Source organism: Aotus nancymaae, unplaced genomic scaffold, assembly GCF_030222135.1.
Source record: "Aotus nancymaae isolate 86718 unplaced genomic scaffold, 86718_ANA_hifiasm-v0.15.2.pri h1tg000059l, whole genome shotgun sequence".
NCBI classification, from domain to species: domain Eukaryota; kingdom Metazoa; phylum Chordata; class Mammalia; order Primates; family Aotidae; genus Aotus; species Aotus nancymaae.
This window is the reverse complement of record NW_026988473.1, coordinates 17,170,899-17,194,838: the sequence shown is the minus strand read 5'-3', so window position 1 is coordinate 17,194,838 and position 23,940 is coordinate 17,170,899. Positions and strand designations below refer to the sequence as shown.

Here is a 23,940-nt window from a genome sequence, read left to right as displayed (position 1 = left end):
GCTTCTCAGAGGTATGTGTGGGGTGGAGGTGCTCTGTGCGAATGCCAAGTAGAAGTGAACTCCCCTGTGGATGACACAGAAAAAGGGCCTGGACCGAGGTCTCTGGCAAGCCACAGGATGACCGGGTGTGGTGAGGCAGGGGTCTGTCTGAGCTGAGTCTTCTTTAGCCATCCAAACCTAAACCCAGGTGCTCCCTGGGCCCTTGGCGCACCAGCACTGGCTCCTTTGTCCTTTGACTTCTGAGTCCAGAGTGAAAGCTGAGGTTCCTTCCCAGACTTTGGGGTGGCTGTGTGTTCTGTGGTTCCCTAGAACACTGGCTTTTTCCCCACCCTGGAGGGAGGTGCTTCAGGTCATTGTTTCTTAGGCCTGTGGTAGGGCGAGCTGCTTAAGGACAAGGAGGAAGTGGAAGCTCCGTAGAGGAGACACAGCATAGGGCAGGTGGTCTTGGATCTCTGCATCCTTGAAGACCACTAGTGGGCTGGCCAGGTCTGCAGGAATCTGCAAGAAAACAGAGAAAAAGAGAGAGGGAAAGAAGAGAAGATGGGTGGGAGATGGGTAGGGCGGCTATAGAATTTGTCATCCAAACCAAGACACGGAGAATGAGAAGGCACTGCTACTAATTCCACAGCACAATCCAGGCATAAGTAGGAGCCTATGAAGGGGTAGGGAGACAGGCAGAGGGTCAAAGACAGGGACGAGAGAAGCATTGAAATGGACATGGAGGGTGAATTAGTCCATTCTCACACTGCTAATAAAGACATACCCAAGACTGGGTAATTTACGAAGAAAAGAGGTTTAATTGACTTGCAGTTCAGCTTGGTGGAGAAGCCTCAGGAAACCTACAATCATGGTGGAAGGGGAAGCAATCACATCCTTCTTCACATGGTGGCAGGAGAGAGAAGTGCAGAGTGAAGAGGAGAAAAGCCCCCTATAAAACCATCAGATCTCATGAGAACTCACCCACTATCATGAGAACAGCATCGGGGAATCGCCCCTGTGATCTAATCACCTCCCATCAGGTCCTGCCCCCAATATGTGGGTATTATAATTCAAATCACAATTCAAGATGAGATTTTGGGTGGAGACACAACCAAACCATATCAGAAGGAACTCAGAGGTCATCTCACCTAACCTGGACAACTCAGAAAGGGCAGAGACTTGTCCAGGCTAACAGCACATTGCCAGAAAGCTGGCACTGGATACTTGATCACTGATGTCCTGTGTGGTGGTCCCTCCCCTCACTGCCTCCTGGTCTTGGGTGTACTCCAGGCCCTCTTAGAGCTCGACTGTTCCCTTGAGTTGTTATTTGTTTGTTTTAGGGAGGGTCAGTGGCTCCAGGCTATAAAAATGGGGTATGGATTGTTCAATGGGCTTTTAGCTCTAATAAAGTACTGTTTGTCTCCTTGGCTTGGCCCCTCAGGAAGGATGAGAAGCCACCCACTATTCCCACAGGCCATCCTTAGGGGTTTTACCTGCTTGCAACATGAGGAATGGCTGGGGCCACTTCTGTGACCCAAACCTAAGCCCAGATGCTCTGGAACCCCTGGACGACAAGCACTGGCTTTCTTGCCCTTTGGCTTCTGAGTCCAAGAGTGAAAGCTGAGATTCCTTTGGAAATTACTGGTCTCCTTCTAGTAAATCCCAAAGCAGAGAGTCTTCTCCATGATCTGTGAGCTCTGCAAAACAGGGACCATATATCTGTGGGATTCACTATTATATACCCAGTTTACCAAGCATAGTTGCGGGCACATGGACAGTGCTCTAAAATACTGAATGTCTGAATGAAACCTCAGATTTGAGAGCTCATGCCCCAGAATGTGACTTGTGTCCCTGTACTCAGTGGCACAGATAACAGTAAAAAAAATAATATTAATAAGATGGTTTTTTTTTGCTGGAGAGGATATGCTACTTGATTTTTTTCGCTTTAGGGGATTTAACCTCCTAATTCTGTTTTGCTAAAGCTAATATTTATTGACTATTTGATTCAGTCTTTAATTCACCAGCTGTTTATCAAGCCCTTACCAAGTGCCAAGCACTGTGAATAAACTCTGGATAAGGCCTCTCCAAGGTGGCTGGTTTACCACGCTCAGATGTGAGCGGCTGTGATCTGCTATGTTGCAATTGTCTGAATAGACCCAAGGTCTTGTAGCAAAGGTCAGCCTCTTAAAAATTGGAGCCACTAAGCAAACATTCTCAGGGTGCTTTATGGAGTTAAGCTGTTTATGGTGAAGAAGCATTTCTAAAACTGCACATGGGGACTTTTATCCACTTTATAATGGGTCCCGGCTCCTCTGTAACTGGGGATAAATCAGGCATAAGCCTGTCTCTAGGTTTATTAGAGGTTTACATATTTGGAATAAAAAGCAAGGAATCAGCCAGACAGTAACAGAGACAGAGAAAAACCTGGGAAGAAGAAAAATGAGAAGGAGAGAAGTGGATATCTGGACAAATGAGGCTTAGCCCTGGCTCTGCAATCAATTCCTGGGCGAACTTGGCCAAGCCACTTACCCACTCTGATCTGCTAGCTTCCTCATCTGCAAAGTTGGTTGGGTAAGAATCACTTTTGAGAAATGGTAAAATGTTCTGTTCCTCTTTTCTGGGAGTCCTCATTCCCTGTCTTCCTGCAGAGGCCCTCACCCACCCTTTGTCAGAATGCTAGATGGAGGTCAGCAGGCGTCACTGTGAAAACAGGGGAAGTCAAAGAAAAGCTGGTTGTTGTCCAATGCTTGTTAACTCAAGAACAAGAGACTCTCCATATTTTTTTGGTGAAAGGTCTTCAGGGTCAGTTCACGTATTGGCACAAGAACTAGCTGTTCCCATTAAATGAGTCAGGCAAGATGGGAACACTAATTTGAGTAAGTGAATAAGCCTCACTCTGAAACAAAGAAAAAAATATCATTAAGCAGAATGGATGTGTGCATATATAACATGTATATATGACATATACACAGACACGCAAGCACAGACATGTATCATCACACACACACACACACACACACACACACACACACACGCTCAAGCAGGGGGTGAGCCATCACCAGGGTTCCTTCCATCTCTGGAGCTCTGTGGGCCTCCGTGATGGGATACAGAATCCCAGGGCATGGAAGAGACTTGATCTTCTCCTGCATAAGTTGTTTCCATTTAACAGATGGAGAAGCTGACGTAGCAGGGTAAAGCTATTAGAGGCAGCAAGATAAAGTGGTTAAGAGTCCAGGTCCTAAAATCAGATTGCCTGAGCCTGGAGCCCAGCTCTGCCATTTACTAGGTAATGTTTGTCAAATTACTTTGCCATCTCTTGTCTCAGCCTCCCCACCTGTGAAATGGATGACAGTAGTTAATATTAAGAAATTACTTAGAAGATGCCCCATCCATAATACGTGCTCTGCAATATTAATGGAGTCAACCATTTCTGAGGGGTCGGAGAAGCTTCTGGAGTCCTCCTTCCTGCCTCTGCTCCCGGGACCATGGGCACAGCACATGCTTGTCAGTGTGAACCTGGCATAGGGTCATTTCTTTTGAGCCTTGTCACCTTCACACGTATGTTTGGAATATGGGAACTAAGTAGGGTGGCGAAGGGAGAGGGTGTATGAGTTTTCTAGGGCTACCATGACAAAGTGCCAGAAACTGGATGGTATGGTGGAAGAGAAAGTGATCACCTCACCGTTCTGGAGGCTAGAAGTCTGGAATCGAGGTGTCAGCAGGGCCACGCTCCCTCTGAGACTCTGGGAAAAGATCTTCCTTGCCTTTTGCTGGCTTCTGGGGGTGACCAGCAGTTGTTGGTGGTCCTTGGCTTATAGCCACATCCTTCAATCTCTATCTTCTCATGACATCCTCCACTGTGTCTTCACCGTGTTGACCTCTGTGACCAAATTTCCCTTTCTGTTAAGGACATGGCCAAGTTGGGTTAGTGCCTCATCTTAACTTGATCATCTGCAGAGATCATTTTTCCAAATAGTCCCAGTTGGGGGACTAGGGATTAGAACTTCATCTTTTGAGAGGACACAAATCAACTCATAACAGAAGGAGAGAGAAGGAGGGGGAGGGAGGAAGGGAAAGCTGGAGAGAGCAGGGAGCAGGTGCCAGGCAGCCTGTGCTGCCTAGGTAACAGGAGCAGGACGGAGGTCCTTCCCACCCGGCAGCCTGTCCTGACATGCCTGTCACTGTGACAGTTGGGTGAAGATCTGTCCTTGAGCCTGGAGGTCGCCCAGTAGGAATCCAGGTTCCTGAGTTCTGCTGTCTGATGCCCACTGGTACCCCAGAAAATGAAGCTGGCATCAAAATCAATAACCAGGAGGTGAACCGGCTTATCACCATGCCCAGCACATGCCCCAGTGGTCTGAGCACCCTGTGTAACTGCTAGGGGTCACTTAGCTTCAAAGCAGGCAGCACTTACTGGCTAAAGAAGACTTATAGGTCAGCCACCTGCCCTTTGTCTCAAAAGTCATGGCCATTGCACTTCTCAATGAATCACTCCACCTCCCTGAACCTCACTTTACTCATCTGTAAAATGGAGGCAATGCTAATAACCACAGGGTTTTTGGGAAGAATAGAAGAGATAACGGGAATGAAGTAGTGTGAGTCAGGATACAGAGCACAGGCTCTGGAATATAACTGCCTGGGTTCAAATTCCAGCTCTGCCGCTTACCAGCTAGGAGCTCTTGGGCTGGTAACTTAATCTTCCAGAGCTTCAATTTTCCTGTCTGTAAATGGAGACAATCATGTCAATAGATCCTTCCTCTCAGATTAGGTTTATGGTAGGGACAAAGAGGACTAAGATAGACATTGCCTTCGGAACCCACAATCTTACAAGAGAGATAAGTTTGGAGGAATAAATAGAGGTACAGTGTTAAGCAAAGTGTTTAGTACTCAGTAAAAGCTAAATAAAGTTCTTGGCTTGTAGTCTTCACAGTTTTGGCTTCCTCTAAACTTGCAGTAGGCTTTCAGCGTGTGCTTTGTGCATCAATTAGACTTGGTCTGCCAGGAAAATAGACCCCACTCTCTTTAATTGTCGGAAACAGATGCTCAGTGCTGCAAAGAAAAATCAGCACTGAGACAAAGGACCTCTCAGCAAGGCAATCTTTACTTTCTGCAGAAAGGGTACTCCTGTTAGCCATCTTGCCAGAAGAGTACAACAAACAAAGGAAGAGCAGACATATTTATCCTTTACGCATTTGGGGTCATCCTTACTGCTGTGTCTGATCTTCATTGGCTGGAGCCAGACTTCATAATCTAAAATGAAAACTTGATTGGCTAACAACTTAAAACTTTTCTAAACAGGCAAAAGCGGTGGAGAACAAAAAGGAAATCTAAATAAGGAAGGGGCATAGGCTGTGAGCTGGGACATGCCTATAAGCAGGTCTAGCACAGATATCTTGGTTCAAGTTTAAGGGCATAGAATGTACTATGTGCCTGTGAGCATGTCTAACAACTACATAGGATGGGGTTTAACAAAGAGTTTATTAATAAAAAGCAAAAAGGCATTAAAGAAAGTGTTTAAAACAAACTATTATTTCTAACACTTGTAATTTATTCTTTAACAGGAAAGGAAACTTTGAAGAGGAGCTTTCCTATATTAGTGTTACCATGTGCCCTGTGGTGAGCACCTTTACGTGTGTTATTTCAGTCAGCCTTCCCAAACAATGATTGTTATCCTCTCCATTTTGCAGAGGAGAAAACCCGAGCTTCAGGGAAGGGAAGTAACTTGCCCAGGTTCACGGATTTCAGCCCTGATCTAATCTTGCCTCCAGCATCCAAGAGGCCCGTCATTGCAACACCTCAAGTAAATTTGTCTCAATCACTATTACTTCCATGTTGGGATTTTCAGAAACCCAGAGGCAGTATCTGCTCAGGTACAGGAGAGCCCTGGGCCTTGCACCCACATCTAGAATTTGCCAAGGGGAACTCCTGGATACTGCCCGAGATCCCAGGTTGACAGATAGATGTGCTTGCCTTCCCATTTCTTCTCTTTTCATCCAAGTGCAGGAGTGGATGGATGTAGGGGCTCTGGAGCCGGGGAGCAGGGGCCTGGGGACTAATAGTTCAGCAGGAAGAGGGTAACTGTGAGCAGGTGAGTCTGGGAGAGCAAAAAAATGAAACAGACAGCAGTAATGTAGGAGGCAGGACCCAAACGTCCGTAAATTCTGAATTCAACGTGCTGGTAGATTTGGATAACTGCCTCTTGCCCATCGCCAGCTTAACCACAATGTTATCATCAGTGAAATGGGAGAGCTTTGTACAAGTCGAGTCTGTAGTTTTTGTTTTATTGAGATAGAGTTTCACTCTTGTTGCCCAGGCTGGAGCGCAGTGGCATGATCTCAGCTCACTGCAACCTCTGCCTTTGGGGATCAAGCAATTCTCCTGCCTCAGCCTCCTGAGTAGCTGGGATTACAGGCACCCGCCACCATGCCTGGCTAATTTTTGTGTTTTTAGTAGAGATGGGGTTTCACCATGTTGGCCAGGCTGGTCTTGAACTCCTGACATCAAATGATCCGCCCGCCTCAGCCTCACAAAGTTCTGGGTTTAAAGGCCTGAGTGACTGCACCCAGCCTAGTCTCAAGTTCAAAAATTCACTGATTGCACCGATTATGCCAGGGACCGGGTGTCCAGGTACACAGCCAGTTCCTGGCCCACAGTTGAACCTTCACATATATTTGTTTCATGACTGAACTGTACCAGGTGCCCCTGTGAGACCCCAAGATCTAAACCTCTAATCTCAGCAGCTCTACACAGATGATAATGGTGATTTTAAAAGTCTTACATTTGTTACACGCTTGCTGGTTTCAAAGCCTCTTGGCAGAAATCATCTCTTTCAATGTTTACAACAGTTGTGTAGGGTAGGTGTTAACATCTCCCTTTACAGATGAGAAGACAGGCTCAGAGAAGTTAGGCCACTCGCCCAAGGTCACACAGCCAGAAGTTCAAGGCCAGGATGGGCCCCAGGTCTCCTGACCTCCCTGTCCTCTCCTCTCTTCCTGTCACCTGAACATATGGTCCAAATTCCAGATGTAAATACAATGAGAAAGGTTTGGATCTCATTTCTTTTCTTTTCTTTCTTTTTCTTTTTTTTTTGAGACTGAGTCTTTTGCTCTGTCACCCAGGCTGGAGTGCAATGGCGTGGTTTCAGCTCACTCTGCCTCCCGGGTTCAAGCAATTCTCCTGCCTCAGCCTCCTGAGTAGCTGGGATTATAGGTGCCCACCACCACGCCTGGCTAATTTTTGGATTTTTAGTAGAGACGGGGTTTCAATATGTTGGCCAGGCTGGTCTCAAACTCCTGACCTCCTGATCCGCCCGCCTTGACCTCCCAAAGTGTTGGGATTACAGGCATGAACCACCTAGCCTGGCCTGGATCCCAGTTCTTTATTTGCTGGGTGACCTTGGACAGGTTTCTCTGAGTTTGTAAAACAAGCTTCCTGACCATCTCTGCCTCATGGAGTTGTTTGGAGGCTTAAGTAGGCTTGTAGTCCTCTAAAGGCTTTATCACCATGCCTCATGTTAAAGATTAGGAGTCTAAAGCACAGAGAGGCAAAGTAACTTCCTAAAGCCAAACAGCTGGTGAGCAAATGAGACAGATTTTAAACCTGGGTTTCTCTAACCTCGCGACCTGAGCTTCTACCCAAGTAAGCACTCCATAAATGGCAATTATTGCTATTGTGTTGTTTACTATTAGTTAATTTAAAAGTGAAGGTGGAGGATGAAGTTTCGGCAATCTCTTTACCCAGCAGGACCTTCCCTTGCTATTCCCAGGGAGTTACTTTTTGGAAAGCTCAGCTACAATGCATTCAGAGGAAGCTTGACCCTGGACCCCTCCCAGCAAAGCCATCCAGATTCTACCTCTTTTCCTGCAGGGTGTGTGTGTGTGTGTGTGTGTGTGTGTGTGTCCGTGTGTGCGTGGTGTGTATGTGTGTGTGGGGGCAGGGTGTGTATGGTGTGTGTGTGCGCGTGTGTGTGTGGCAGGGTGTGTATGGTGTGTGTGTGCGTGTGTGTGTGTGATGGGGTGTGTATGGTGTGTGTGTGCGTGTGTGTGTGTGGCAGGGTGTGTATGGTGTGTGTGCGCGTGCGCGTGCGCGTGCATCCCTGGGAATTGCAAGCATTCCTGAGGGTGGAGAAGGAGCAGGCAGGCCCTTGGACCTTGTGCTAAAAACACTCAGAAAGGCTGGCCCTGGCCTGTGTGTAGCTTGTTGAAGGGAGAAAAAGAGAGAAAGTGGAGGAATCTCTCAACTAGTCCAGGCCTGGAAGGGTCAAGACCACATCCTTCAAATCTCCACAGGATGTTCCTAAGATTTGTGAATTTATTTCCATGAAAGTCATTGCAAAGATAAACAAATTTAATCACTCAGTTGTACATTTAATGAACTGTCACGTTTTGGAAATGATTGCAAATTGCATATAAAAGGAGACAATTCAGAAAAAAATCAGGGAGGCAATGATTAAACATTTAAAATGCAGACTGCCTTGGCAAAGCTAGGTTGTAAGGTCGGCATGCCTCCAGAGAAAGAACCTGACGAGTCTAGTGTTACCCAAACAGCCATTTGTGCATTGGGCTCACCTGTATTGCATATTTAGCATGTTCCAGGAGCTATACTGAGAACTTTCCATGAGACCCTCACAGCCACCCAATGCTAGAGTTGCAGTTACCATTCCCATTTAGAAACGCATGGGAGAGTTTAGGTGGCTGCAGGTGGCACAGTTAGGAGGTGGTATAAAAATTCCCCTGAGTAGCAGCTCTGCCCTGGGTCTTGGAGATCCAGAGATGAACAAAGTAGGGCCCCAGACCTTGAGAAGCATGCAGCCTAATCAGCCATCGCGTTATAAATGTCAGGAGCCAGAGGTCATCCCTTCTAGTGATGTCAAATGCCTTTTAAGCGAAGGACACTTTCTCCTTGAAATCTCATGTGAGACGCTATCATGCAAAACAGATGAAAAAGGGAACCTGTTTCTCGATAAAGCCGAGAGGGAGATTGCTCTTCCTCTCTCACCATTCTCATTCTTAAAATACCTAGAAGCAGGGCCTACCAACCCAACTTGAAACTGCTGATCCAGATGCCCCATTTCACAGGTGGGAACACTGAGGCCCAGAGAGGGGAAGGAATCGCCCAGATGGCTGAGACTCGAACGTGGGCCTGTGGACTCCGGGTTCAGGGATCTTTGCTGGGCATTAGTGCTCCCAGGATGCTGGACAAATGCTCACCCTAGGTGTCCTGTGTATAGTGATTGCGGTGTAGAACCTGGGTGGTGCAGCACTAGACACACTTTGGTGAATTTGGGGCTTTTAGGCCAATTCAACTTTTTTCTCCAGATGCTGGAGAAAGCAAAGCCTAAGAGCTTCTTAGGGGAAAGGTGAGTATTTTCAGAAGAACCACTTCTACTAGATGTCCAAATTCCAGAGATATTGAAAGCACCCTGGCCTCGGAGTCAGGAGTTCTGGGTCCAATGCCCAGCTCTTAACCATGATGAAAATCTAGTCTTTGTTTCTTCCTCAGTTTCCCCATTGGTAAAATGAAGTGGTTGGATTACAGTGAATTCTCCATAAGGTTCCTTCCCGAATCTTTCCAGAACTTTCAGGCCAGGCCACTTCTGGGTTTCTGCCAACCTAGACTCCAGTGGGTCGGCTCTGGCCTTCCCCGCTCCTTCTCCCTCCTGAGGACTGCCCATCCATCCACAGCCCCACTGCCTGCTCCGTGGTTCCTTCCCAGCTTCTCCCCTCTCTACCTACCTCCTTGGTGGAGCCTTCACTTTCTGAGTTTCCTGGTAAGCCATAACCTTAGTGCCTTACTTGCTTTCATCAGACAGCCGAAGGGATTCTATGGGCCATTTGCCCAAGCCTCCATTTTACAGATGGAAGCCCTGAGGCCAGAGAAGGGAGGGTTTTCCCAAGATTACTTGTGAAAGGGAGGTGAGCTCTTCCTGCAACCCCGATCGGCCTTATCTTGTCCAGGACTAAATTCTTGGAGCGCCTAACTTTAAAGGAAAAGCAATTTTTTGGCCTAATATATTAGGTTGGTACAAAAGTAACTGTGATATTGCTATTACATTCAATGGCAAAAACCACAATTACTTTTTTTTTTTTTTAGACAGAGTCTTGCTCTGTCACCAGGCTGGAGTGCTGTGGCGCAATCTCGGCTCACTGCAATCTCTGCCTCCCAGGTTCAAGCGGTTCTGCCTCAGCCTCCCAAGTAGCTGAATACAGGCAAGCGCCACCATGCCCAGCTAATTTTTATATTTTTAGTAGAGATGGGGTTTCACCATGTTGGCCAGGATGGTCTCGATCTCATGACCTTGTGATCCACTCACCTCAGCCTCCTAAAGTGCTGGGATTACAGGCATAAGCCACCATGCCTGGCCCACAATTACTTTCACACCAATATTTATGTTTCCCAATTGAGAGGACATCAGAGATGTTCAAGGATGAACGTCATTGGAGGTAAGCCAACGGCCTCCCATACCCTAATTGACCTGGTGAGCAGTGGGATTGGAGGGGGCCCCTTCCCAGTTGTCTTTGAACCCTCTTGATGAAGAGTGTGTTGCTAATGTGTCTTTAACAGCTTTCTAGCCTTTGCTAATCTCCCTTTCAAAGAGAAAGTGGGGCCTGGGCCTCAGCACCTTCCTCAGGCAGCAGTATCTTGTTAGACTGTATTATTATCATTGTGGTTAAAGATACATTGTTAGAATTTAATAACACTTTTATTTTCATTGTATTTATTTTAATGGTTACCTTCTATTTATAGTAATGTGATGCTGGTCTTCCATTTATGGTAGGAATTTAACAGATCTTTTTAAAAACAAGCTCACTTAAGTAAATCAAAAAATGACAAAATAAGAGTTGATTTAGAGAAGGCTATTCAGCAGATGTCCTTAGCTGGTGCACAGATAGGGCCAGGTTCTCCACGGAGGCTGGAGAGAGGGGGAGGTCCGGGAAACTGACTTGGAGCCGGAGTTACAGACCCAGCTGGTTGTCTGAGGCTCTTCCCCTACGCTCTGCCCACTACTGCCAAATCCCAGACCCTTAGAGGCTCTATCCCTTCCTCTGGCTGTCTCTGGTCTCCACTTCCCAAGCTCCAGCACCCTCGCTGTGGGCTTCCCATTTTTCTTCTTTAAAGGTACGTGGGCCTGGTGTCCAAGGAGGCGGACACAGGGCCTCTCCCGGCAGCATCCCCAAGTGCAGGGCCTGTGTGGTTCTCAGTGAGAGGGGGTCAGCCTCCACCCTCCATTCTGTTTTGGCAGCTGAAGGGTGAACATGGAGGCCTTCCCCTGGTCCTCCTCTTACAGAAATTCCACCATGAGAGATTTCCTCCCCATGGGTCCCTTTAAAACCATGGATCCAGGACTTTTTCTTCCAGCGACCTGCCTACTCTGAGTCCTGGCGACTCTGTGAAGTTCTTGAAAGGACCAGACATCCCTAAAGTCCTTACAGGGACGTATCGGTTTCCTGGAATGTGGGCAAGGAAAGGCAGCCACTTCTGCTTCTCAAAACTCTGGCCGGTGGGCAGGCGAAGTGGCTATGCCTGTCATCCCAGCACTTTGGGAGGCTGAGGTGGGAGGATCACTTGAGGCCAGGAGTTGGAGACCAGCCTGGGGAACATGGTAAGACCCCAGCTCTACAAAAACACAAACACAAAAACAACAGAAAACATTAGCCAGGCATGATGGTGCATGCCTCTGGTCCCAGCTACTTGGGAGGCTGAGGTGGGAGGATTGGCTTGAGCCCAGGAAGTGGAGGCTACAGGGAGCCGTGCTTGCCCCCCTGTACTCCAGCCTGGGCAACAGACGAGGCCTTGTCTCAAAAACAAAATAAAACAAAAACAAAAAGACGCCCCAAACTCTGCCCTGTGGCCTGACCACCAACATTTATATACAAGACAGGAGCAGGGTCAACTCCTTCCTATCAGTCACTCCTTAGTGAGAATTAGTTGGCCAAGGGCCTGGTGCAGAGCTGCAGTGTGCTTGAATTGTAGGGCCCACGGGGATGAGGTGTGGAAGCTTCAAGCTGGGACTCAAAACAGAGTTGCCAAGGGAAGAGGAGTGGGCAGCCCGAGCCCCGGTCGTCAAGGCAGTCACCGAGCACTTTCACCTGGGCTGTCCGCTGGGATCTGCTGGATTGTCCGTTTTGTCTGGGGCAGGGCCGGGTAGCTGTTTTAACGGAAGCTCAGAGGTTAAAAGTCTCAGTGAAGTCAGGTCAGGGTCTGGGAGGGGGTGCGGCTGTGGCAGCAGTACAAAGAAGAAAAGATAAGCTCCCCAGCCCCCCAAGAACTTCAGCTCTGAGGTTGGAGACACAGATCTGGCCCCTAGCAATCAAGTCATTTGCATCTGACCTGCGTTCAGGCCCCCTCTCTTATCTGCAAGTCAAAGGAGGGTGAGTTCCCCAGGCTTTCAACGGGTACTCCCAGGGGCAACGTGAAGCCCAGGAACGAGGTCCGGCCCGAGAATCCCACCCCAAGCCCAGCGGTTGGGCCCCGGGGGCAGCTGAAAGTTCCCCGGGAATAAACACTCCGGGTCCAGCGTGCCCCTCCCCACTCCCGCGACGATCTTCCGAATTCAGACGCAGCGAGGGCCGGCGAGCAGAGCGGGAGGTGGTCGGGGGCGGAGGAAGGGGAGATGGGCAGAGGGCGGGCCCAGGGACCCCCAGACAGGGCGTGGACGCGGAGGCCGAGGCTGGCAGGAGGCGAGGGGCAGCCCGCGCAGGAGACTCGCGTCTCTGCGGCGGCGGGAGCGGGGAGGGGCGGAGGTTTGGGGAGGGGGAGGGAGCGCGGGGGAGGGGAGGGACGGACGGCGGCGGAGGTGGGGCCGGCGGGCTGGCGGGCGTGCAGCTGCCGCCGGCGTCGCGGGGCTCCAGGCTGCGGGGCGGACGCAGCGCCGAGTGATCCACCGCGGAGCCGCGCGAGGCCGCCCGAGCCCCGGCCCCGGCCCCGGCCCCGAGCCCCGAGCGAAAGCCGCTGCCTCGCGCCGCGGGTTCCCGGACGCGCCGCCACCGCCGGGAAGGCACCCGGCGCCGGGCAAGTTGCGAGCGCGCCCCTCCGCCCGGGAAAGTTTCCCCCCGGCCGCCGGCGGGAGTTGGCGCGGGGTTCGGCCGCCGCTGCTGGAAGGTAGGGGGCTCCGCACCTCTGCGCCCTCCTCACGCCACCGCCGCGCCCCCGGGGACCTGGGGAGCCCCGCGCGCCGGCCCGGGTGTGCTGCTGGACGCGGCGGGCGAGTGGGGTGGAGCGGGGGTCCCAGGACGGTCCCGGGAAGCCCAGCAACCAAGTTCCACTCAAACTAGCAGGCGGGGGCTGGGGGGCCGGGGGCGGGCTCGCCGGTGCCTGCCCGGGGTCCGCCGAGGGCCAGGGCTGCGCTCAGGACAGGTGCAGAGCCGGTGGGCGCCCCACGCTCCGGGCGGGGGAGTGGGGGCTTCTGGAGAACGGCGCGGGGTGGCAGGTGTGGTTGCGAGGTTCGGGGTTTCGGCCAGGGCTGCGCCCGGAAGGGGGCTGCGCGCCACGCCACCCGGTAGCAGGGCAGGGAGGGACCAGGGACCCGGAGCGGCGATCCGGGCCGGGAGGGCTGCGGGGACGGGCAGCGGCAAGGAGGGCGGGCCGCCTTTGGGGTCCCTGGCCGCGGGGCGGGGCGGGGCGGTGGCGCCACGCGTTCCTCCAGGACGCCCCTTATTCCTTATGCGTGTGCGGTTTGGGGAAGCGGAGATTCCGTGGGGTGCTGGGTGGGTGGGAGGCTAGGGCACGTTCCGATTTAGGGGGCAGTGGGAGCCGGTTGGGAGGGTGCTCAGCTCGGGTGGGATCGCGCCGGCTCTGGGTCCTGCTGGAGCGAGGCTAGTGGGCTCCCGCCAGGGGGCGCCCTGCCCCGGCCCTCGCCCGCAGGAAGCGCGTCCTGGCTCCTGTGAGGAAACTGCGCCGACCTCCAGGACGCGGGGGCCCGCCCGAGGAGCCCGCCCTACACTGGCCAGACGGGGGAGCGGGACCAAGGGTGAGGCGAAGGGTTCCCAGTTCTACCTGCGCCGTGGGCTGGAAAGGCTGGGAGCCGGGATGTGAGTTTTCTTGGGGAGGCTGGCAGGGCAAGTGGATGAGTAAGACATTTACCCCCAGAAAAAGACGTAAGAAACGGCAACTGCGGATCGGTGCGGAGAGAGTGCATTGGGGAATTAACTTTTTGAAGTTTCTTGGAGTTGCAGAAACCCAAATCCCAAAATGCTTGCGCTCTTTTTGCAAAAGTTGCACCTTTGTTCCTTGGATCTGGCTGAATCCCTGACTGGTGAAGGCAGGATGGGGGTCTTGGGGTATCCTCTCTCTGGGCCCAAGTAAACTGGGAGGCACAGGGTGGGAGGCGGGGGATGGGGCCTTAAAGACTTTAGCAGTCCAGGCAGAAGTGTTCAATTTCTCAGCAGTCAGCGAGCCCTGGCCCCCACCCTCACCCCCTGGGTCTGGGTCTCTAGGCCACATTCTTGTCATTTGACAGTTACGGTGGAAATCTGCCCTGGGTCCCAGTTGTCTGGCCTCAGGGTCCCTGTATGTTGAGTCTGTGTGTCTGTGCCTTGGGAAGTCTACGGCTGCTGGCATCTGTGAGGAGTGTCATCTTTGTCGTGTGCAGGGCTAACATTGAAGGGACACGGGAGGGGCTATTGCCTCATCTTTCTCTCCAGTTCCTTCCCTCCTCTCCTCACCCCAAGTGAGGGTAAATGAGCAAATCCTGGAACCCCCGTGGCCTCACTATGGTTGGCAGAAGTTTTCCTCTTTCCCTTGGCTGGTGACCTGTGCTCCTTGGGCTCCCGTGTCTTTAATGTCCCTTACAAAGGTGGGGGAAATGGAGGTCCCCGAAAGAGATGAGGTTCCTCTGTTCGGTGTAGTACGCCACGTGTTTTTGTTGGATGCTACTGAAATGCTCCAGGACAAAGTTGCCCTAAAAAAGATCCGCTTGATTTTTATTTTGAATAGAAGAGGGGGAGGAGCGAGGAGAGCAGGGAAAGGGTGGAGAAGCCCGCTGTCTCCGGATAGGTCTTTAAGACATTCCAGGGGGCTGGAAGACAAAAGAAGTTTTTTTGTTGTGTTTTGCCTTTTCTGTGGAGGGAAGCTGCTGGACCAGCCCTGCCTTGGAACCTGCCTGGGAACATGGGGACCCCGGAAGGCTGGCGTTTCCCAAGTTCTGTCCCTCCCCTCTTCTCCCCACCCACACCCCACTTTTCCTGAATTGTAGAGGGAATTGAGGCTCCCCGAGGGCTACTAAAGTTCGTGTTGGGGCTTAAAGTATCGACTCGGTCTTCTCCCAGGTGAACTCCAAGATCTCTGATGTAAACATGTCAAGTCTTGGGCACTCTGTCCCCAAACCCATTCAAATGGCCAGTGTATGTGATGCGTTTACCCAGCTCCAGGCTGAAATGGCAGCCTATCATTGAAGGCTCCAGGACGCTTTCTAGAAGCGGAAGTTAGTTGGATTTAGGACACCTTGGGCTGAGTCCAGGAAGGAACCCTCTCCCCTTTAGAAAATGAGATTTTAATGGTCTGAGGGGTGCGTTGGAGGACAGGGTGCTGGGCAGGGACAAGGGATTAATTTAAGGATTTGTGGGAGTGGGTGTCAGGAAGAGGGAAAACAACAGATTTGAAATCTAGCTCTTCTGAGTCACCCATGTGGCCTTGGGTAAGTGATTTCCCCTCCGGAGCCTGCTTCCTCAGTCTGTAAAATGAATATGTTGGCTGAGGAGATTCTGAGCAATCTTGCAACTTAGAGCAGCAGAGTCTAACCTTATACAGGGCTGTGCAGCCCTGCTCCGTTCCCTCCGCCTTCCATTCAGTGGAAGGTGCCTCTCCTGGCTGGCTTGCCTCTTCCTGCCTGTCTGTATACAGCAAAATCCTGCGTTGAGTGAACCCAGCAGATCCAGGAACCAGCTCCTGTCATCAGAGCTGAAGGGCAAAGTGCCCAGCAGTTTTGGGTAGAAAGGAGAATATTTGCAACCAGTTCCCCCCACCCCGCATCAGTCTGCAAGCTTGCTTCCTGCTCTTCCCTGGGAAGAGTCCTTTCAGTTCCTGGGCTGCAGGTTTTAGGGACCTCTCCCTTTCCGGAGGGCTGCTCTTTTGGCCTATTTCATCAGCCATTGAGAGGGAAAATCAGGAACATTTGTTCATGCTCAGCTGGGGTACAGCACAGGGAGGGGGCCTTGGAAACCAGTCATCTGGTCCCATGGAGCAGATGACGCCCATTGATCAGGCATTTCCACCACCTGATGCCATGGAGCAAATGCACCAGCCTGGGCTCCTCCTGCCACCGGGGCTGGCACCTTGGACCTGCATGAGCACTCCATCTGAGGGAGTAGGGGTGGATTGTGAGACAGTTTTTATAAAGAGTGGGAGAGGAAGACGGTGAGCCTGTATTTGCAGCTGGCAGGGCTGGTCTTTCATCTGGGCACTTGTTATCTTAAGATCCAGCCCTTGGCCCTGGTCTGCACCCGAGACGGCTGGCTTAATTAGTGAATTCGACAACTCGGAGATGAGCAAAAACATGTTCACTGGTCGTGGGCAAGTGTGTACAAAAGGCAACAGGATGGGGCAGAAAGGTAGCTGAACCAGGCCTTAGACCTGTGTTCCAGCCCTGATTCTGTTACAGATGGAGCCATGTGGCCTTGTGTGTCACAGCTCCTCTCTGAGCCTCAGTTTCCTATTTCTTTAGAGGCAGCAGTGCATGGTAGACTACCTGGATTTGCATGCTGGCTTTATCCTTCTTATCAGGTATATGACCTTAGACCATTCAACCCCTGGTGCCTCTGTTTCCTGATTTGTAAAATGGAACTAGTAAGACCCCATTGGATGGTTATGGACAGTCTTTGAGATAAAACTGGTAGAACATTTAGCATAACGCCCGGCATATAGTAAGTGCTCAATAAATGTTCACTATCATCGTTGTCATGATTATCATTATTGCTATTATTGTAAAAAGGGAGGGATTAACTTGGGTCCTTTCCAGTTTTCTGGGGCCTAGATTTTGTGTGTGTGTGTGTGTGTGTGTGTGTGTGTGTGTGTGTGTGAGAGAGAGAGAGAGAGAGAGAGAGACAGAGAGAGAGAGAGAGAGAGAGAGAGAGAGAGAGAGAGAGAGAATCTGTCTTTAGAGTAGAAGGCAAGGGTGAATAAGTTGCTTTTTTGGTTGTTTTCTTCCTCTCCCTGACTCATTGAGGGACCCCTGAATCTTGTGACCATGCTTATGGTAGCCCCGTCCCCATGGCAAGAAGCCCAAATTGACGTCACTGACAATATCCTGGTTCCTGGCAGTTGGGGGATGATATTTCATCAGCTAGCATTTGCCCATCCTTTCCCTTCCACCCTTTGTTTCCCACCCTTCACCATGGTATGAAAACCATATGTGCAGATAATGAGTTTAAGCTGATCAGCCTCTCCCAGCGTCACCCAAATAAAAGGCCGCCTTCCTAGAAGACACTTTCGACTTTAAGATAAACAATCTGGTTCTTCTGTTGTGTTGCTTTATGTCTGGCTGGCCCTGCACCCCTTTTTGTGTTCTGCCCATGGTCTGCTGCAAGGATGTGGGCTGGGCCAGGTCTGTGGTCTACAGCTTTGGACCTTATTGGCCATGCTGGCTGGGGAAGCCTCTTCCAGCAGCTTGGGAGGGGACAGGCCAGGCTGGGCCTCTGCCTCATCTTGTTCCAGCAAGGCTGCTGCTCTGAGATACCCCAGAGATGATTATCATGGGGGCAGACACTTGGGGAATGCTCCGTCTGCTGGGAGCTTGATAATGCTTCATCCCGTCTCCACCTACAAGGATGGTTTAGATATTGCCCCCGTCCTGTAGATTAGAGAGCGAAGGCTTAGAAAGAATTGAGAGTGAGTGGCGGGATTGGGATTTGATCCTCGGTTGATCTGATTCTCCTTCCCGTGTGCTAAACCACTGTATTATATTTCCTCTTGTATCAAAAGCTCGTGTGAGCCACAAAAGCCCCAGGAAAGATATCGCTTAGATTGGGTCTGGTCCCCTCCTCCTGCCTTTGATCATCTTCCAGGCTCTGAGCACCTTATGAGATTCTGTTTTTGTCCTGTATGGATTACTCAGCCATCCTGGGGACAGTGAGGAAGAGAGTTTTTTGGGACATGGCTGATTACAGGGGGTTGGGGGAGAATGATCTTATTAAACAACAAAAGGTTATAATGGGAAGAGGATGCATATTGGAGTCACAGATGTGAAATTTGAATCCTGTTTCTGCCATTTACTGGCTGTGTGGCCTTGGCTTCCTTATCTGTGAAAAATCAGAATAATAGCAACCACAGATGATTCTAAAATCTCAGTGGCTTAATAAAACGATTAACTCCTGATCACATTACTTGTCTAACATGGGTCTCTGCTCCACATGGTCACTCAGGGACCCAGGCTGATGACGACTCCCCCATCTTTGTAGCTGCCCCTTCTAGAGCATGTGGCATCCAGAGTTACTGCAGTTGGGGAAGAGGGAGAAAGGAAAACCACACTGATATTCAACTGCTTTGGCCAGGAGGTGACACGCATCACTTCACCTCTAGCACCTAGGTCAGAACTGTCATCTGGCCCCAAACCAGCCCCCAGGGAGGCTGAGAATGTAAGGAAGCACATGGATATTTGATGAGCACTAAGTCTCTGCACTTACATCTACCCTAGTAGAGTGTTTTAAAGATCAATTGAGATGGTACATTTAAAGCTTCTAGCATAGACCTGGAATGCTGCTGGTTCTTAACACATAGGAGCTTCCTTTCCCTAATAATCCTAGAAATGCCTGATGTACATTGCTCTTTATAGATTACAGACTGTGCATATTGAAATTACTTCTGGGCAGATGGTATTGTGCCTGTAATATACCAGAGGGAGGTGAGTCCACGCTTGGCAAGGGCACTATAAGCCAGGCCCTGCATCTTCAGCCCAGTTCTCACATGACTTCCCTTGGCTTACTGAAATTTACTGCTCTGAGAACTTTTTCAAGCAGGTCTCCCCGGGTCTTTCATAACCCACTGCTGCTCCTGTCTCCTCCCCCCATTCCTCAATAGTGTGGAATATCTGTATTCATTTTATGGATGGTGAGGAGGGGAGGTTGCGGGAACTATCTGGAAACTAAGGGAAAAGGGTCGGGCCATGAAGTGAGACAAGCCATAGTCTTCGGTAGTTGTAAGAATTTGGGCCCCACGTATGCTGTTTTGGGAATTGCTGCTTTGGGAATTGCCGTGCATCCAACCTCTTTGATGCAAAGAGGCACCTTTGCATCCAGGATGCCTCTCCAGGGCACACTAGGTGCTACCTGCAGCTCCCATCCTACCTACACACCTCCGTACTGCTCCACTGCATCCTTGTGAGAGCGCGCAGGAAAGCTGTAGTTTGGGTTGTTTGACCCTCCAAATCTCATGTGGAAATTTGATCCCCATTGTTGGAGGTGGGGGTGTTTGGGTCTTGGGGGCGGATCCCTCGTGAGTGGCCCGGTTCTCAGGCTGACAGTTCCCAGGAAAGCTGGTTGTTACACGGCCTGGCTCCTCTCTCCCCTCGCTCTTGCTTCCTCTCTCACCACAAGATCTCTGTCCGTGCCAGTTCCCCTTCACCTTCCGCCCTGGATGGAAGCAGCCTGAGGTCCTCTCCAGAAACACATGCTGGCACCACGCTTCGTGTACCACCTGCAGAACCATGAGCCAAACAAGCCCTTTTCCTTTATAAATTACCCAACCTTGTATATTCCTTTATAGCAACACAAACTGGCTAAGACGGGGCCCGAGGAGGCTTTCCACGTCTGCTTTCCTGGCGACAGTAAGATGTCCACACCTAGGTTCAAATCCTGACTGCTCTACTTAGCACCTGTTCATCTCTTTCAGCTTGTCTCAGTTTTCTCCCCTGCAAAATGGCAAGAATATAGGAAAGCTGAAAAGCGAGTCAAGTCCCTGGCACAGAGTAGGCATCGTATTTGCACCTCTCCTCTCTTCCTGGAGTAAGAGGAAGAGCTGCCCTTGGCAAGGGAACCATGCCTGTGGAGACGCTAGAGGTGGGCACATGTGCTTGGACACCTCTCCTTGGATGGAGAGGCACCCACTTCCCTTCCCAGAGGCCTGGGGCTGGGCTCTTGTGTTGAACTAATATGGATGGCTTCCATTTGAAACAGGAGAAGAATTTGGAGCCCTGGCTCCTGGACTTAGGTCCGTTTTTTCATGTCTAACTCCCACAGCGGGTGCAGGGCTGGGGTGTTGCTGAGAGAGGCTCCCGCCCCCACCCTGTGTTGCTGCCTCTCCTTCTGGGGGCACAGATTGCAGTGTGCTCTAGTGGGCCAAGTGCACTGGGCCACCTGCTGCCTGACATTTAGGGCTCCCCCAGCGGGGCAGGCTCAGGGAACTTGCTCATTGGCTGGTATCTTAGCCCTTGGGGAATGAGGCACTTCTCCAGCCAAAACAGAAACACCGCCCTTCACGGACCCTGTGGGGAAAAGCTGGGCGGGCTGGACACAGGGAGTGGAGGGGCCTGCGGTTAGGAAGAGGATGGCCTCTCGAGAGATGGGGTTCTGAGATGCGCATTTCTCCTGGGAAGAGTGGACACTTGTCCTGGGGTCATTGAAGAGTGTAGCCTTCCCCTGCAGCTGGAGTTATGCTGACTCAGGCGCAGAGGCCAGCGATGGCTGTGATGGTGGCACTTGGGGCCCTCAGACACCCCTCACTCACTCCTGCACCCAGACCTTGGCTTCTATAGGCAGGGGCAGCAGCTCTGAGACAGCTCTGTAGCCCTATGAGGTGGCTTACTGGTTTCCTGCGGCAGCTGTGACAGCACCATCAACTAGGTGTCTTAAAACAGCAGAAACTGATTCTCACAGTTCTGGAAGCCGAAAGCCTGTGGTCAAGGTGTTGGCAGGAACGTGCTGTCTCTGAGGGCTCTAGGGGAGGGCCCTCTTTCCTCTCCCTAGCTTCTGGTGGTTACTGGGAACCCTGCGTGTTCTTTGGCTTGTAGATGCCTTCCTCCACCATCGTGCGGCATTCTTCCTCTGTCTGCCGCTCTCTCTCATAGGGACACCAGTCATGTTGGATTAGGGCCCACCCTAGTGACCTCATCTTAACCCCGTTACATCTGCGAAGCTCCCAATAGCCAGGGGTTAGGCGTCAACACATCTTTCTGGGGTATACAGATCAACCCATAGAGGTGGGTAGTATTATTGACCTGTTGACAGTCAAGGACGTCAGTGCAAAGAGGTTAAGTAATTTGCCCAAGTTTCTCCATATACCCATACAACTAGCAAGTGATTGGTAAATTACTCTTGATATATTTCATTCCTCTCACCAATACACCTGCCTCATGGCCTAGTCCTAAGCATCAAAGGAGGTGAAAGTCTGTGTCAAAACACACTCTGTCCACAGCTAAGTGTTTGCCAGTTGTGTTATCCATCTTGGCTCCCCAGATGGGATGTCTCCCAGGAAACATCAGCATATAGAAAGTATAACCAGTTGGCCAGCCTGGCCAACATGGTAAAGCACCATCTCTACTAAAAATACAAAAATTGGCTGGGCATAGCGGTGCGTGCCTGTGATCCCAGCTACTCGGGAGACTGAGGCAGGAGAATCGCTTTAACCCGGGAGGCAGAGGTTGTAGTGAGCTGAGATTGCACCACTGCACTCCAGCCTGGCAAAGAGCTAGACTCCATCTCAAAAAAAAAAAAAAAAAAACAGAAAGAAAAAAAGAAAAAGAAATTACAGCCAATTGGAGATAGAATCATTTCTAGAAATAATTGTTTGAGTTGACTGAATCAAAGGCACCCTTCGCATGTTTTCTACTCGCCTTGCCTTTCTGGAGTTGCCTGCCAGCTCCATCTCCTTGCAAGTTGAGAATATCGGTTGAGATGCATTTTTCTTGCTTTACATTTTTCCTGGGTTCCCCTTTAGCATCAGAAGTCATGGTGACTTTCGCAATTTTGGCTTCTCTTCCCAGGGGGGTGTCTGAGCATCTGTATAGAGAGGGCCCCTGGGAGGCTCAGCAGATGACTTGCTCCAGAGCCCTTCCCTCTGGGCCTGGGAGGGTTTAGGGGTTCAGCTGTGGAGGCTGGAGGACTCTGATATGCATCCTCATCCAGGTGCAAGGAAGCAGGAGAGGCAGCCTGCTCCGGAGGGTTAGGACATATTCTGAACACAGCGCCTGGGTTCAAATCCCAGTTCAGTCTCACAATATGACCTTTGTTTGATCTTTGACATATCACTTAAATTCTCTCTGACTCCATTTTAACTCAAGGGGTTTGATTAAAATGCATAAATGTATCTCTTGGGATGGAATGTGGTACATGACAAGTATTCAGTGAATGTCTGGATTACTTTAAATATTTTATTTGTCATCTGCTTCCCTCCGTAGAGTGAGGGTGGAGAGTTTCTGTTTGGTTTTCCACGGAGCCTGCAGCGTGGAGCTCAGTGCCTGGGATTGGACAGATGCTCACATGCTGAATGAATGAGGAAACCAGTGATTGAATGGGTAGATGCTTAGCTATAGCTTCTTCGAGATTCCACCCCTCTTTGCCATGCACCAAGGCCTCTACCGCTAAGCCCCTCTTATGTGGGGGCATGGGGAGGTCATAGCACTAAAGCCAAAAGGGAGCCATAGAATGCCATGAACATGCTCAGAGCATCCAGGACAGAAAGGCCACCTCCTGGAAGCAAAGGACAAGTTGGGTTGGAGGATGAGGAGAAACTGAGAATGGGGGCTGGGAAGATTGTAGTCACCGCAGGAAGCAGGTCGTGGTGGCCAAAGATCACATTCAGAGTGTGGGGTTTCTCCCACGACACAGCCACCAGAGGTACTCCCTGGCGTCTCCAGCACACCAGAGAGGGCTGCCCTTCTCCGGTGTGATAAATCGATAGGCATACTTCATTTTAGGGAGCCCGATCTATGAAAATGCCAGCTGGATTCGAAAATCTTCATTCAGTTTATAGACAAGTTAACTCTAAGGTTCCCATTGCTTCCTCCTGCCTTAGAAATAAATTCCATTTACAGAAGTTCCGCTTACATGCGTTGTTCAGAAAACATCTGTTGTCACGTGGTCATGTTAGCCGTCTTGCTTAAAACCCTTCGATGGATGCTCAGTTGTGTTCAAAAGGCTTTCATGTGGCCTCTGCCCCCTCCCCACCCAAGCCTGCCTCCCTCTTCTCCAGTCCATCTGCTGCTTGTTTTCTTCTCTTGCCCCTACCTTTGTGGATCACTCTTTGTGATCTTCCCCTGGACTGCCTTTCCCTCCCGCTTTAGTTACCTGAGTCCTCCTCATCCTTTGGATCCCAGCCCCCGCATTACCTCCTCCAGGAAGTCCTCCTTGACTCTCTAATGGGCCAAATTACCCATCTGTAGGCTCAGATGGTGCCACAGTCCTCTCCTTGATGGTGTTTTGTCACTCTTGGATGATTGTTGACTATTCTACGTGATTAAAAAAAAAAAAAAATCTATTCCCTCCACCTTTGTATAAGCCCAGGAAGGCAGAGGCAGTGCCTGTCTGTTCATCCCCATATCCCACACACCTGGCGGGTTCTCAGAAGGTGCCTGAGAAATTCTCTTGCCTTCTCTCCCTTTTCTCCCCCTGCAAGCCCGTCTTTTTTAGATTGTTCTGGTGGTTACTGGCAATCTTCCGTGTTCTCTGGCTTGTAGATGATCACAGCTAATATGTATTGATCACTTGCAGGGTGCCAGGCGTCCTTCACAAATCGGATTTCATTAACCAACAGAAGAGTTAACAGTGGGAATGCTGAAGACCACCTGGCTTGAGCCCCAGCTCTATCATGTACCTGCAGGCTTGGACAAGCGCCTCAACCTCTCTGTGCCTCATTTTCCCATCATAAAATGGGACTAAATAACACCTAACTTATGAGTTGTGAGGATTACATAAATTAATTCATGTAATATTCGTTTTCTCCAGTTTTGGAGGCTGCAAGTCCATGGTCATGGTGTTGGCAGGGTTGGTGTCTTCTGACGTCTCTTTCCTTGGCTTGCGGATGGCCACTTTCTCA

General features: G+C 50.6%; 1 protein-coding gene and 1 long non-coding RNA gene across 4 annotated transcripts in view; one reads left to right on the top strand and one right to left on the bottom strand.

Annotated features, from left to right (window-relative positions):
- Nucleotides 1-4,751: 4,751 nt before the first annotated feature.
- Nucleotides 4,752-22,028, bottom strand: LOC135270096 (uncharacterized). The gene is made up of 3 exons (XR_010338318.1): nt 21,745-22,028; nt 21,257-21,371; nt 4,752-4,974 (listed from the first exon to the last, which is right to left on the bottom strand). It is a non-coding gene; the product is annotated as an uncharacterized LOC135270096 (long non-coding RNA).
- The window catches only part of TSPAN18 (tetraspanin 18), a 204,869-nt gene continuing 193,261 nt past the window's right edge, over nt 12,333-23,940 (top strand). The window contains exon 1 of one of the 3 annotated variants that reach the window (XM_064364999.1): nt 12,333-12,350. The gene's annotated coding sequence lies outside the window, so the exon portion shown is untranslated. Of the gene's footprint in view, nt 12,351-13,005; nt 13,081-13,872; nt 13,949-23,940 lie in introns of those variants that run through there. The other 2 variants (XM_064364997.1, XM_064364998.1) reach the window with 2 other exon arrangements.